A 16,984-nucleotide genomic window follows, 5' to 3' on the forward strand; every position below is an offset into this window, starting at 1 on the left:
ACTTACTCTCTTGTAATCTCTCTCTCATTCTCATCTCCCATTACCGGCCCCTCAACACCTGCAACAGCAATTATATCTGCCTCCCTATTATCCTCAACATTCAGTAAACTTACAAAATACTCCGCCCACCTTTTCCTTGCCTCGTGAGGTGGGGTCAGGGATTGGGTCGTTCATAAGAAGAGAATAAGAAGAAATTTTGGAAAGAAGTGAAGAGAGTATGGAAGGGTGGTTCAAAAATTGAAGAGAAAGTGAAAGTTGGAAGTGGAAGGTTGTTATATATATATATATATATATATATATATATTATATTATATATATATATATATATATGTATATATATATATATATATATATATATATATATATATATATATATATATATATATATAGGTGTGAATAGACAGACTCATTCTAACAACTAGTTCACTAATACTAGAGTAACAAAATGAGAAAATAAGAGGAAAATGTTGTATTCTTACATTTGGGGAAAAAAATGTCTTCCACAATATGATGGAATGTACGGAGAACTGTATCATCATATTTATATATATAATTTTGTTTTTTATGAGGGGATTCCTTGGTCCAGAAGGTCATTGATCTGTAATTGTTACTGCAGATGGTAAAGGGCGTCCCTGATATATATATATATATATATATATATATATATATATATATATATACTTATATATATATATATATATATATATATATATATATATATATATATATATATATATATATACATATATATATAATTATATATATGTATATATATATATATATATATATATATATATATATATATATATATATATATATATATAAATGTGTTTTTGTATCATTTTCCTTATCTAAAGAAGAAAAAAAGTAGCCTAAACGCTAAAGTTCTCTTTTATTCTTAGATTGAGAGTTATATACATAGAGTAGTTGAGATAAATTTTACCTTAAACTAATGAACATCCTCTATACATTTTTATGATTTTGACTTTTGATTGAGAGTAACTAATTATTATTATTATTATTATTATTATTATTATTATTATTATTATTATTATTATTATTATTATTATACATAGTGGCTAATATTGTTCCTTCTTTTTGTTAGGTGCTTGGATATATAGAATGATGCTGATTGATACAGTAGATCCTAGCATTTTGAAACATTTTCTGAATCTAGATATGTTATAAACAGAATAAAAATAAAAAAAAAAACACTATATGTCTTCTATTCATGTAGTATAAAAGGCACAAAATAAACAAGAAGTAATGAAAAGTAGCACCTGTATAGTTAGACCTCAGGGAATGTCAGATTTCCGGACATATAAGATTTTCGGAAATATCATAATCGCTGCACAGTGTTCCACAACGATTTCTTGAAGATTTCATATCAGAGAAACCTAGTTCATGGCACGTCCAGCACACGTCTTATCAACACATCCCCTCCCCCAAATTCCGGCAGTACCACTCCCCCATCACATATCTCCCCAACATTCTTTAGAGGCTCTTTCCACTTTATATGCTAATGGCTCCGGAACATAATGACTTCTGACTTCTCTTCCTGATATATTTTTTTTAATGTCTTACCAAGTATTTCGGAATTTGATTTCATTCTTAACGTGGTAATGTCTGAAGAATTATAATTTTAAAAATTCAATCATAGGAAGAAGCAATGCATAATATATAAGGATCCTTATAGGAATGATTTATGAAAATTTGGAACAATTATAAAAAATTATTCCAATATAGGGAACCAAAAAACTATGTGAATTTTGACATTGTGGAAGGAGCTTCATGGAAATTGGAACCATTTAGAAAGCAATTCTAAAACTGAACCGTTCAAAGGTAATATGAAAATCAAAAAGTCATTAAAGAAAGAATTTGAAAATTGAAAATCATCCAAGAAGAATATATGGAAAATTGAAAAACATTTAAATCAATTTTGAAGGTGAAATCGATTCAGAAGATAATCTTGAAATTGAAAACCGATTAGGAAATTGTTAAAAAATTGTGGACTTTTTACAAAACTATCTATCAATTGAATAATATAATTATGAAGCAATTTAAAAATTTGGAAACCATCCCAAAAATGACTGAAAATTAATAGTTATGTTAGAAATAGATTTAGAATTTAAGAACCCTACAAGGTTTGATTTGGGATTTGAAAACTTTTCAAAAAAACTATATTTACGTTTATGGCCATTTAAGTGACACTGTCCAAATACTGATGCAATGTGAAACAGCATTTTCTAATCATCCTGTGGAAATCGGTAAACATCTCATTACTACTGCTCAACTTAGAGACTCTCAATACTTTCGTTTTCCTTACCCTATAATGATATGTTAAATGAATGGCAAGGCTATTTTATTATTCAAAAGGATAGGCTTCATTGATTTTCATACCCTAAGGTACATAGTGGCATATAATGCTCTAAATGATTGCCTATAACTTTGAAAACATAAAACTTCAAAGCTATTAAATCATTAATTGCATAAATACTATGAAAAAAGTAAGAAAACTGAACAATGTAACCAAATCCCATGTGGATTTCGTATTATATACTTTTTCAAATCATTGCTGATCGATAGCAAAGCGTTCAATCTTCACTATCACTTCACGTAATTATCATCATTATTATTATTACTTTCTAAGGTACAGCCCTAGTTGGTAAAGCAGGATGCTATAAGCCCACAGGCCCCAAAAGGGAAAATAGCCCAGTGAGGAAAGGAAACAAGGAAAAATCAAATAATACAAGAACAGTAACAACATTAAAATAAATATTTCCTATGTAAACTACAACATTTTAACAACAAAAGAGGAAGAGATATTAGTTAGAATAGTGTGCCCGAGTGTACCCTCAACCAAGCGAACTCTACAGAGGCTATGGCAGTACCCAAGACTAGAGAACAATCGTTTGATTTTTAAGTGTCTCTCTTCTAGAAGAACTGCTTACCATAGCTAGAGAGTCTCAGTGATGTCAGGTGTATGACGGCAGAGAAGAATCTGAAAAGAATGGGACAGACTATTCGGTGTATGTGTAAGCAAAGGAAAAGTGAACCGTAACCAGAGAGAAGGATCCATGGTAGTAACCTTTAGGAGATACCTGATGACCGAAGCACTTAGGAGGAAATTCATGTTGAAACTCGCCTGATTTGATGGAAATTTCTGAGGAAACTCATGAGAGGGAATCGGGTTGCCAGCTGTGACCTGAGGTATAAAAGGTCAATCCTTCTATAATTGCGCAGCTGTATTTCTTATATACTGTTATTGAACAATGTCTGAATGGTGAATGAAAGAGGCTAAGGATAAGTAAAGACGAATTGATGGTTATAAAGGGTGTATATATATATATATATATATATATATATATATATATATATATATATATATATATATATATATATATTATACAGAAAGGAATTCACTCCCGAAAAGAACATTGAGAGAGAGAGAGAGAGAGAGAGAGAGAGAGAGAGACCTAGCTGTGTTAACAAATTCAAGATTCAAAGTTAAGGTATTTTATAAGAATATATATCATTTTTACATTCTTAGAGAGAGAGAGAGAGAGAGAGAGAGAGCATCTTTTTCACTAGACAGGGTTAAGAACCCGATTCACAATTAGCCTTATTCTTTGTTAAATGCCAATACATTTCTCAAGATCAAACCTTAGATCCCGTTAAGGTTATCCTTCAATTTACGGCAATTTCATTGTGTCGAAGTTCAGTGGTCGGTATTGTGATAGTAAGACACAACAGTGAGAGGAAGGCGGCAGGGGAGATGGTCCTACTTACAGTGGTCACCAATGTGCATGGTTAGCTGATAACTCAGAGGTGAGATGTATGCAACTAGACTTTATTAAACAGCCATTGAGGTTATATATCAGGACTTGCGAACAAGAACGTCACAAAATTTCAAACATGAGCTAACATGCATACACAGGTTGGTCTATTACCAATGCGGGGAAGAGTGCGTGGTAGGAAAAAAAATTGTTATAGTCTACGAGCAGGTATGAAACACTTGAGGTACAGTACCTTCCAAAGGTAAAGGTTACTATTCAAATGACGGTACTTTTTCAAGGCCAAACATCACGGACGTGAAAATAAACATGTTTTGCTAGCTATTGTTATTATTCCAGAATGAAGATATTCTTAATAGATTTTTCTTCAGGAAACAACCATACTGTCTATCAGAGATTTTTTTTTCTTTTTCTTTTTTTTATTAATAACTTTTCGCTTTCATATTTTTTCTTTAGATACCAAAAGTAGTTAGTTTCCCATGTCACAAGTTACTATAAAAAATGTAAATTCTTCAGACCTTTACCTGCGTATTTCTCTAATGTTTCAGAGGTCCTCATTAAGCCTCCTATACACTTACCGGCTATTAATGACAATATCTATAAAGTGAAATGCAAAAGTAATGACAGAGTCACTTTGAATCTAAACAAATACCCACTGAAATGAATAGACCTCGCAGATTATTATTATTATTATTATTATTATTAATTATTATTATTATTATTATTAAGCTATAACCCTAGCCAGTAAAGCAGGATGCTATGAGCCCAAGAGATACGAAAGGGAAAAATATCAGTTGAAACAAACAAACATTTTCTTGAATCCTTAATACACATATAAATGCATATTGAAATTTTCCAATAGCAGCCAATTAGGGAATGGGTCGTTATAGACGGATTTATGCTCCTTTTACGCATTTTTGGGTTTTCAGGGAGAAGATCTCAAATATTTGCTCTGGTCCAATCAGTGTAAACATACATACATACGTGCAAACATACATGGTCAAACATTTCTTCAGAATAATCGATATTTTTAATGCTTTAAGTAGATTTATGTTAAGCAACATACAAAGAGACATGCGTAAATACATTCATACCTAATTATAATCAGATGTGCTAAGAGCTGAAGGATTTTAGGTGATTTACACACATAAATAACATACAGAATGGAGCTAAGATTACTTACAACAACTGGTCTAGTTTTAGAGAGAGAGAGAGAGAGACAGAGACAGAGAGAGAGAGAGAGAGAGAGAGAGAGAGAGAGAGAGAGAGAGAGAGCATGGTGCAGTAAGCTCCATTGTAGTTTAGTGAAATATACTTGGAAAGGTAAATGGGAAGAGACGCCAGCTGACAGAAATATCAAATGTCAAGATTAGCATTGAAGCAATAATAATTCTGCAGAAATTCTCGTGTTGTAAAAGCTGCAAAAAGGTTTACAAAGATAATGTTTTAACTCTGGAAAAATGAAAGATTATGAAAAGACGAAGTAAGTGTTGTTTTAATCTATCTTTTTATAGGGTGAACTTGAATAAATATCGTACATTTAGACATAAAAATAAGTTTTCAGTTTCTGCTGAGATATTTTGCAATTTTAGAATATCATCATCATCATCATCTTTTCCTAAGCCTCTTGCTTGAGGGTATAATTGGGCACACTATTGTATGCTATTTCTATTCCTCTTGTTTTGTTAAAGTGTCTTTATAGTTTATAAGGGGATATTTATTTTGATGTTTTTACTCTTCTTAAGAGATTTTATTTTTCCTTGTTTCAATTCCTCACTGGCCTATTTTCCCTATTGGAGCAACTGGGCTTATAGCATTCTGCTTTTCCAACTAGGGTTGTAGCTTAGCAAGTAATAATAATAATAATAATAATAATAATAATAATGATAATAATAATAATAATAATAATATTGTCGCAAAGGGCCTCAGTTAGATTCGGCCAGTTGTCTCTATCTTGAGCTTCTATATCAATGCTCTCTATTCATCATCTACTTCCCGCTTCAGAGTCCTCAGCCATATGGGCCAGGGTCTTCCAACTATTCCAGTGCCTTGTGGAGCCCAGTTAAATGTTTGGTCAACTAATCTCTTCTTGGGAGTGCGAAGAACATGCCAAATGCATCTTCAGCTACCTCTTACCATGGTCTCATCCACATATGGCATTCGAATAATCTCTATTATATTTTCATTTCTAATCCTGTCTTGCCATTTAGCTCCGAATATTTTTCTGAGGGCTTTGTTCTAAATTCTGATGGATATTGTATCATTGTCATACCACGACTCATTTCCTGACAGTAATGTCGATCTCGTTAGACTTATATATAGCCTGATTTTATATGTAATTTCACGTAATTTGAGTTCCATATTTTACTCAACCTAGCCATTGTCCGATTTTTTTTTTTCAATCTTTCATTAACCCTGGACAGGTATCGTTCTTGGACACCCCTATTTAGGTATTTAGGGGTCGAGCTCGACCCCGACTCCAAAAAAATTCAGGAAAAATTTAGTTATGCATCAATCTGTATTGTTTGACTTGCTAAAAATACTTCAAAGAATGCTAAAAACTACTGAAAATATAAATGATACCCATATACAAAATAACTATTTATTGGAAATATATTAAAAATTTAAGTATACAAAAAAAGACGACATAAATATTCACAAAAAATACAAATATACATATACACATAAATCCCTTTAGGGACACCTTCTCAGATGGCAAAACAACAGCGTGTAATTGCTGGAAATGAGTTGGACCCATAGAAGTCAAGATCTGAAATGTAGAAAAAAAAAAGGTAATTTTTGGGGGGGCCAAAAAACTAGTCCAAGTTTCACTAATCTTTTCTGGTACCTAAATGAAATAGGAAGAGGCTAATTTCTTTATAGAATAAACTCATATTATCCTAGAACAGAAATACATAATAAAATGTGCACTAAGATGTAATATACTGTTATAACAGGGGCGAAATCTAAAGGTAATTTTTGACGGCCTAGTTTCACAATGTAAATTTCTTATGAAAATCATTGTATCTCCTATAAAATATGACATTTATGCATTAAAATATACCAAAATATCACGAATTCTATACAGAACAAGAATATATAGAGATATGCCAACTTACCTTTCAGGTATGTCAACAAAATGGCCGCAGACAGCAACAACTCTTACAGCCCAATCTACCACTTGAAATGGAGAATGGGTATGTAAATTTCAAGGTATTATTTATTTATTTAATTATTAGTGGATTTGAATAAAACTGATATGATGGCTTTCTGGATGTTTGACAATTATTTTTATTATATAAAATTTAAATTCTTTGAAATAAATTTTAGATAAAAAATGGGTGATATCTATATTGTAAAAATTAAAATTTCAGCATTTATACAAACAAGTAGTAAAAAAACAAAGTTTCATGATTTAACCTAGCTATAACTATCAGGTATAGTTCATATACAAGACAGTTTGAAGCTATAGACAAACAGGCTTCCTGCTCCTCAAACAAGTGGTGTTTGTCATGTGGTCAGTCTTAGGTGGGCAGCTATGACAGTGAGTCCTTTCAGGAAGCTTGATGTGACCAACACAAAATTGATACCATACTTACAGCAAGAGAAAATAGAATTAGTAACTAATAAAAGTAAAAGGATATCATATAGCAAATCGGTAGCCAATCAAAGTAAAATGAAATCAAAATAAGAAACTGCTGACCAATAAAAAGTAAAATAATATCAAATTATTATATATGCATAAACTATGATCTATAATAATAATAATGATAATAATAATAAAACACTATATAAATCAATTTCAAGTACCTAATACACATAAGAAAAATATTTACAAATACGAAGGAGAAATTATCAGAGAAATAAATATCAAACACATGAGGTTGGCAAGCTCCATATTATCATCAACATCACTTTTTAACTCCATTAGAAGTGTGTTGATGACATCCATGCCGAGGGAATACTGCCTGCTGGCCATTATTGAAGTTAATTCAAAATAAATAGAAAAAAAATAGAAACTTGAAAAAAATAAAAAAAAAAATTCAGAAATTAGCATTTGGGGGAAAATGGACCTCATGGCAATATATGGCATCTAAGCCAAAACCAATGTCATGCAAGTGGTAGACACACCATCCACCCACACTTTCCAACTATAAAGAACCAAACAAGTATCAACACTGTTCGACAATTTATAATTATGTAATAACTTTGCTGTTTGATCACTTACCCCTATTTAGGTATTTTAGGGTCGAGGTCGACCCCTGGGGGGGGGTGGGTAAAAAAACGGGGAAGGAGGGAAGTTAGACGAAAATCAGTTCTAAAGCAGACAATGGCATGTAGACTAGTCACCCCTTGCAGGTCGATCACTTCCATATTCGAGACAGCTGATGATTTATGGGGAAAAAACAGGTTTTGAATATGCTGTAGGGGTCGTTTTGACCCATCATACCCATCCAGGGTACTTTGTATTAGAGATCATAGTTCCTAAATATTTATATGATTCCACCAAATTAATCTTTTCTCCTTCCAATGATATTTCATCTTCCATTGCATATTTCATTCTAATCAAGATTTGCAAGTCCTGTGGTGTTCTGCTAATAAGGAGAACGTAATCAGCATACTCTAGGTCATTTAATATCCTGTTTCCGATCCAGTCCACTCCTCCACTATCCCAAACTGTTTTATACATTGAGAAGGATAAACAACATAGGTGACAACACATTCCCTTGGATTACTCCACTGTTCATTGAAAATTCATTTGACAGAACTTTACTAACATTAACATTGCACTTGCTATGTTCATGACTGTGTGTGTGTGTGTATATAAATACATGTATATATATATATATTTATGTATATATGATATATTATATATATACAGTATATATATATACATATATATATATATATATATATATATATATATATATATTGGAGTAGGGAGACGCGTTCTGTCTTTCATCTATTTATTAGCGCCGACGTTTCGTATCAGCTTGATACATTTTCAAGGCTGAAACGATTACAAATCAATTGCGTATAAGTAAAAAGATACACACAACGTTTACCAACACCAAAATTAAAAACCTTTTTAATAAATTAAGAATAAAAACAGAGTAAAAACAGAAACACAGAATAACAGTAAAAGGGCTGGGGACCAATTTTTATAATTCATGTTTTTTTTTAACTTTAAACTGAATTCCGTGTCAACTCTCCTTCATAGAGCCATCAATCTGACATCAAGCTGGTCTACCTTTCATACTGAAGTGACTTTCCTTGCTGATTACTTTAAGGATAATTATTTCCCTCCAGCAATTTTTCATAGATCCCTTAATAAGCTACTTAATCTGAAATTAAATCTACCCCCAATAGTCCATAGTGTCCCCAAGCTCCGTATGTTTGCTAGATTTCCCTTTCTCCAAAACAATAAATTTAGGAAAAAATGCATCAACCTATTCAATGAGCAATTGCCTGCCCTTAATTTGAAACTAATTCCCATAAACCCCCCAACTATCGGCTCACTCTTCCAAGTCAAGGATAAGATCAGCCCCCTGTTTGCCTCCGGTGTCGTTTATAAGTATAATTGTCCCAGATGTGATCTTGGCACTTACATCGGTTGCACCAGGAGGCTGCTAAAAGTCCGAATTTCCTCTCATCAAGGAATTAGCTATTGAACGGGTTGTCGACTATCAAATCCAGAACAATCTAACATAAGAAATCACAGTAAAAGTTGCAAGACACACATAGATACCAGTCATTTTAATATTGTAGGAAGAAACCGACATATAGACGAACTAACCACCCTTGAATCAATAATGATTAAGCTAACTGTACCTTCTCTTAACACCAGTCGTCTTCCACCCAATTGTTTATTGCCTAATTACCTGTTGTTTTGTTTACACTCCCTTCCATAACAATTTTTCGTGTCAGTTTTCCGTACGCTACCGCTGTTGGTAGGTGTCTTGTTCGTTCTATTATTATTATTATTATTATTATTATTATTATTATTATTATTATTATTATTATTATTATTATTATTATTATTATATATTTCTATTATTATTATTATTATTATTTGTTTTATTAATTTGTTTCTCTGTATTTGCCCCTAGCCCTTTCACTGTTATTCTGTGTTTCTGTTTTTACTCTGTTTTTATTCTTAATTTATTAAAAAGGTTTTTAATTTTGGTGTTGGTAAACGTTGTGTGTATCTTTTTACTTATACGCAATTGATTAGTAATTGATTCAGCCTTGAAAATGTATCAAGCTGATACGAAAAGTCAGCGCTAATAAATAGATGAAAGACAGAACGCGTCTCCCTACTCCAATATATATATATATATATATATATATATATATATATATATATATATATATATATATATACACAGTATATGTGTGTATACATATATACTGTATATATATAATATTCATATATACATAATATATATATATATACATGTATTTATACACACACACACACACACATATATATATATATATATATATATATTGTTATCAATGGAGGTCATTGCACCAACTTTTTTTTCAAACAAAGACCCCACCAGCAAGGACTTGGTGGGCAGGCCACAAGTTTTGGGACCCTACCCAGAGTCTCAACCCCACTCCAACCCTCCTATACCAGTCTACTCCCCTTAAGATCTAATTTTCAGCCATCTTTTACAAACCACGTGACAGCGTCGAGATCCCAGGAGAAGGAGGGAGGCGAGATGTGAAGGATGTAGGGACACGTGACAAAGCCTGACCAATAGGACAGCGGTCAGGCCAATTCCCCCCTACCACCCCCAATTGGGGGCCAAGTGGGGTTGAATCTACCCAGGAAAAACTGGGTTACGCACTTCGCTATGAGACCTCCATGAGAGAAACATCATCTCTCTTCTCCCTCAAGACATCAGGGAGGCTGGACCTGATATACCCTCCACAAGGGAGGAACCAGAGTCCTTTTTACTAAGGTAAGATGTCTGATTTTGAGATCCTCATCATCCTTACCCAACCTTTCATCCCTTCCTAATCACATCCCATATTTTTTCCTTTTATCCTTTAAAGAAAGATCATACCCATTGAACCTGTTTATCCCATTCCTTATATCCCCAACCACGTGTGCCGTTTGCTCCTAGCCTTAAGTAATTCACCCTGTGACAGTGTTGATTCCCACGTATAGTATTTAAATTCCTAAGCTTTGCACTTTCGTTTAATTTGCTTAAAGGTTTTAACCACACGACTTCAACGTGTTCCCAGCCTGTAGAAGTAAGTGTTCTGTTAATAGTTTAACTTATTTCCCTTTCCAGGGAATGTGATTGCTGTGCTGAATTCTCATCCACGGTCCATCAAACTCCACTCGAAGCTTATCGTGGCTTAAATTAAAATATAGTTATCTGCTGTGTTCCCCTTTCATTAATTTTTGTTTAAATATTATTGTAAATATATATATTTGTCGGATTCCTTATCTTATTGCCGACTGGCGACCTTTCCATTATTCCTTTCCTTTGTTATTGCCCTGAGTCCTTTAAGCAAGGCCGGACTCACAGCAAGGGCTCGTAACAAACCTTGCTCGTAACAAACTGGAACCGTGGAAGAAAACAGCAAAAGCATTCTATTTTCATTGCTAAATTTTTGTGTTTATTTGTGCGTGTGTTCGCACCGCAAACCTTTTTGTTTTAAAAACCACGTGGTGGGTTCAGTTCCGTTGTTCGGCAGGATAGCCAACCGCGTGAGAAGAATTAGTATTCTGTTCGTTTTGAGTGTTTATTATCAAAGTGGTTGAAATTTTTCATTTATATATATTGTGCAGTGAGTGAATGTTTAATTTTGTGTTAAAACTAAGTGAAGTGAAATTTACGAAATTTTAGGAAAAAACGTGGTAGACTAAAATACGTGTTAATTTCCAGTATGGCATTATTCCTGTGTTGGTAACGGTAAGAACACGTGGCATTCCTTATTTCGATTTTTTCTTTTGATAGTAAGAGTATGTAATTTCATTTTGTTACTTATTCGTGGGATATTATTTCTATGTACATTTTTTAAAGGGATAATTTTCGTACGATTGTTAAAATTGTTAACCTAAAGATAAAGAATTTACGATTCCACATTCAATTTCATTTTTTTCAGTCAGGGTATACAGTCAGTGAGATAAAATATTTGGGAAGTGTAATTTCTTAAATTAATTTTTTTTACTGAAGGGAAAATATGTAAAGAGGTTGATTTTCTTAGCGAAGCATTAAGCAAACTTAGTGACATTGTTTGTTTTATCTAATTTATTATACTTTAAGCATAAATACAAACTTTGCTTTAAGTCACAGAGTTACAAGTGGTGGTGTTGCAAGAACGCACCCACACATTTTACAAATCCATTTTTTCTTATGACTTGCATAGAGGGTCACACATCGTGCAGATTCCATTTTTTCTTATGACTAACAAAGAGGGTCACATATCATGGAGATTCCAATTATTCTTATGACTCGCATAGAGGGTCACACATCGTGGTCACTCCATTTTTTCTTATGACCAGCATAGAGGGTATCACATCGTGGAGATTCCATTTTTTTTTCTTATGACTAGCATAGAGGGTCACACACCGTGGAGATTCCATTTTTTTTCTTGTGACTAGCATAGAGGGTCACACATCGTGGAGATTCCATTTTTTCTTATAACTAGCATAGAGGGTCACAATTCCATTTTTTCTTATGACTAGCATAGAGGGTCACACATCGTGGAGATTCCATTTTTTCTTATGACTAGCATAGAGGGTCACACATCGTGGAGATTCCGTTTTTTCTTATGACTAGCATAGAGGGTCACACATCGTGGAGATTCCGTTTTTTTCTTATGACTAGCATAGAGGGTCACACATCGTGGAGATTCCATTTTTTCTTATAACTATCATAGAGGGTCACACATCCTGGAGATTCCATTTTTTCTTATGACTAGCATAGAGGGTCACACATCGTGGAGATTCCATTTTTTCTTATGACTAGCATAGAGAGTCATACATCGTGGAGATTCCATTTTTTCTTATGACTAGCATAGAGGGTCACACATCGTGGAGATTCCATTTTTTCTTATAACTAGCATAGAGGGTCACACATCCTGGAGATTCCATTTTTTCTTATGACTAGCATAGAGGGTCACACATTGTGGAGATTCCATTTTTTCTTATGACTAGCATAGAGAGTCACACATCGTGGAGATTCAAATTTTTCTTATGACTAGCATAAAGGTTCACCCAGAGTTGTGATTCTATTTTTTTTTTTATTAGCATAGAGGTTCACCCATAGTTGTGATTCCATTTTTTTTATGACTAGCATAGAGGTTCACCCATAGTTTTGATTCCATTTTTTTATGACTAGCATAGAGGTTCACATATAGTTGTGATTCCATTTTTTTATGACTAGCATAGAAGTTCTCCAATTGTTGTGATTCTATTTTTCTTATGACTAGCATATAGGGTCACCCATAGTTGTGATTCCATTTTATTTTGTGGAGCATAGAGGGTCACCCATAATTGTAATTCCATTTTATTTTGTCTAGCATAGAGTGTCACCCATAATTGTGATTTCATTTTTTCATGGCTAACTTAGAGGGTCACCTATAGTTGTGATTCCATTTTATTTTGTCTAGCATAGAGGGTCACCCATAGTTGTGATCCCATTTTTTATGACTAGCATAGAGGGTCACCCATAGTTGTGATTCTATTTTTATTGTCTAGCACAGTTGTCATATATATTGTTACTTGTTTTGACGCATTGCAACCAGACATCCTACGCACCCACCCATTGGCGTGCTCCCTGTTTTCAAGTTAGGCTCCTGTTCAATTACTTGCAAGGCTTACTATTTGGTGATAGATCTTTCTCGAGAGGCATTTTTTACAGCCATTGTGCATTTTGCCCAGCTCCATCTTCATCCTTCCTTCCATGAGACTCTTGCATAAGGCTAGAGCGTCTTTCCCCTCCGTGTAATTTCTTGCACAGTAAAAATCGTACCTTGTGCTGGTAAGTTTGTTCTGGTCGCTGTCTCCACAAGAATTTAGCAAAATGACTGCTGCTGAGATCATTGCATTTGTGGATTTGGCAGGACAAGGCTATGCGGGAGAGGCATTGCGAGGGTATGTGCGGGAGCTCATGAATGAAGCCAAAGCCCGCAGATGAACAGAGCAAGAAAGGATTCGGTATGAAAGAGAGAGAGGACATGAATTAAGAATGCAGGAGATGGACGCCCGATTGGCACAGCTCAATCACTCGCCCCCTCAACCCAATGGTGCTAAAGTCCAGCAGGACAACTGCACTAAGGTCCAGTGTATTGAAGGAGTCACCAAGGAACTCCCTACAGCGGAACTGAACGCGACCACGTCCCAGCTCAGCAAGAAGTGCGGACTGGGGGCAGTAAGCGATCTCGCACATGAGGGCTACAACTTGCGCTTAGGTCACAAGCCCATGAAGGTGGTACAGCAAGTGCCCCTCCGGTGCATGTAGGTTGCATAGCCGGCGACCAAAACAGTGAGGATGTTTCCTGCAAGGGAAGACAAATGGCTCGGTGACATTAACCTTGGGGAAATACCTTGGTTAAATGAGGAGGCCCAATGGTTTTCCTCCTCCAGAAATGAGTCTGAGCATCGTACGCCAGAAGTTAATTCTGGTGAAGGTGTGCTACTTTCCAACACTGGGGATAGAGCTACTTCAAGCACCATGCCAGAGGTCTCAGAGGAGGGCCAGGAGTCTCACTCTTCCAGCAATGAATCTGAGCCTCGTACTCTAGAAGTCCATTCGGATGAAGCTGTGCTAGTGATTACCACTGGCGATACGGCTGCCTCAACCACCAGGCCAGAGGTCTCAGAGGAGGCCAGAAGGGAACCACCCATCAGCCCCGAGACCCCCAAGGAGTCAGACAGAGCTCATCAGGTTCCAGCATTTGGACGAGAGGCTGGAAGACTACAGGGCTCCTGCCTACTCGGACGAGGCTGGAATACGTATTATTTTCCCTGTGTTGGTGGAGTATGTACGTTCCCTGACCTGGAGTAATCGCGGAAGCTGTTGTCGACTATCAATGATCGACCGTTCCATGCACTGCCTCAAAGCTGTTACAACTAGGTGTGCCAATGCCAATCATGTGGACCAAGAGTTCTCACTGACATTTCTAACAGACCCTAACCCTCAAACCTACTTGACTGAGCTACGTAATAGGAATAAAGGGCTCAGGAGGTGGGGCATAGACCTCCAGAACTACAACTGGAAGGACAAGCGCCTAAAGAGCTCATATGAGAGAGTAGCAGATGTGTTCTCCCGGCATTAGTGCCCAATGCACAGTGTCATGTCCATAGCGTACCCATAGTCAGTAGGTAAATCTAGTTTGATAGAAAACATATTAATAAGGCCTTGGTGTCTCCCCAGGTAATTAAACTTGAGGAGCCATTTTGGCCTCATTATTTACTTTTGATTTATTTTTATTGATTTATTTTATCTTTTTGCATATATGTCAAATTTCTTTCATTTTATGTCTACCACTGCACTAGGTCACTTAACTTTAACAATTTTTGTATTTTAATTTTCAATTTCGCATGTTTTAATTTTTTAGTTGCTGCCTCACAGCCAGCATGCTTATTTCTACATGGCCCTTAAAGTTAATTTACTATCAAAATAAAGTAAAATTGTGACTCTAGTTGCAGCTTAAGTATTAATTTATTATCGTGGTGAGACTCACTGAGGGAGGAGTCATTAAGGCTAGTGGCTTCAGACGTTGCTTGCAGAGTTCCTATCCTGTTCTAGGATAAAATCTCTGCTAAAATGGGGGGCTGTTATAAATGGAGGTCATTGCGCCACGTTTTTTTTTTCAAACAAAGACCCCACCAGAAAGGACTTGGTCGGCAGGCCACAAGTTTTGGGACCCTACCCAGTCTCACTCCCACCTCCAACCATCCTATACGAGTGTACTCCCCTTGAGATCTCATTTTCAGTCATGTTTTACAAGCCACATGACAGCGTCGAGATCCCAGGAGAAGAAGGGAGGCGAGATGTGAAGGATGTAGGGACACGTGAAAAGGCCTGACCAATAGGATAGCGGTCAAGCCAATTCCCCCCAACCACCCCCAATTGGGGGCCAAGTGGGGTTGAATCTACCCAGGAAAAACTGGGTCTCGCTCTTTGCTAAGAGACCTCCATGAGAGAAACATCATCTCTCTTCACCCTCAAGACATCAGGGAGGCTGGACCTGACATACCCTCTACAAGGGAGGAACCAGAGTCCTTTTTACTAAGGTAAGGTGTCTGATTTTAGGATCCTCATCATCCTTACCCAACCTTTCATCCCTTCCTAATCACATCCCCTATTTTTTCCTTTTATCCTTAAAGAAAGATACTACCCATTGAACCTTTTTATCCCAGTCCTTATATTCACAACCACATGTGCCGTTTGCTCCTAGCCTTAAGAAATTCACCTGTGACAGTGTTGATTCCGACGTATAGTGTTTAAATTCCTAAGCTTTGCACTTTCATTTAATTTGCTTAAACGTTTTAACCAAACAACTTCAACGTGTTCCCAGCCTATAGAAGTAAGTGTTAATAATTTAATTTATTTCCCTTTCCAGGGAATATGATTGCTGTGCTGAATTCTCAACCACAGTCCATCAAACTCCACTCGAAGCTTATTGTGGCTTAAATTAGAATATAATTATCTGCTGTGTTCCCCTCTAATTAATTTTTATTTAAATATTATAGTAAATATATCTATTTGTCGGTATTCCTTATCCTATTGTCGACTGGTGACCTTTCCATTATTCCTTTCCTTTGTTATTGCCCTGAGTCCTTTAAGCAAGGCCAGATTCACAGCATGGGCTCGTATATATATATATATATATATATATATGTATATATATGTATATACATATATATATACATATATATATATACGTGTATATATATATATATATATATATGGTATATATGTGCGTATATCTATTTAAAGTATATATATATATATATATATATACATATATATACGGTATATATGTGTGTATATCTATTTAAAGTATATATGTATATATATATATATATATATATGTATATATATATATATATATATATTTAAATATACATATGCATATATACATATATATATATATATATATATACACAAACACACGCAAACAAAAAACGAACAACGAATGTGGCTTTTTTTTAGTCT

This window comes from Palaemon carinicauda, chromosome 29 (assembly GCF_036898095.1).
Source record: "Palaemon carinicauda isolate YSFRI2023 chromosome 29, ASM3689809v2, whole genome shotgun sequence".
NCBI lineage: Eukaryota > Metazoa > Arthropoda > Malacostraca > Decapoda > Palaemonidae > Palaemon > Palaemon carinicauda.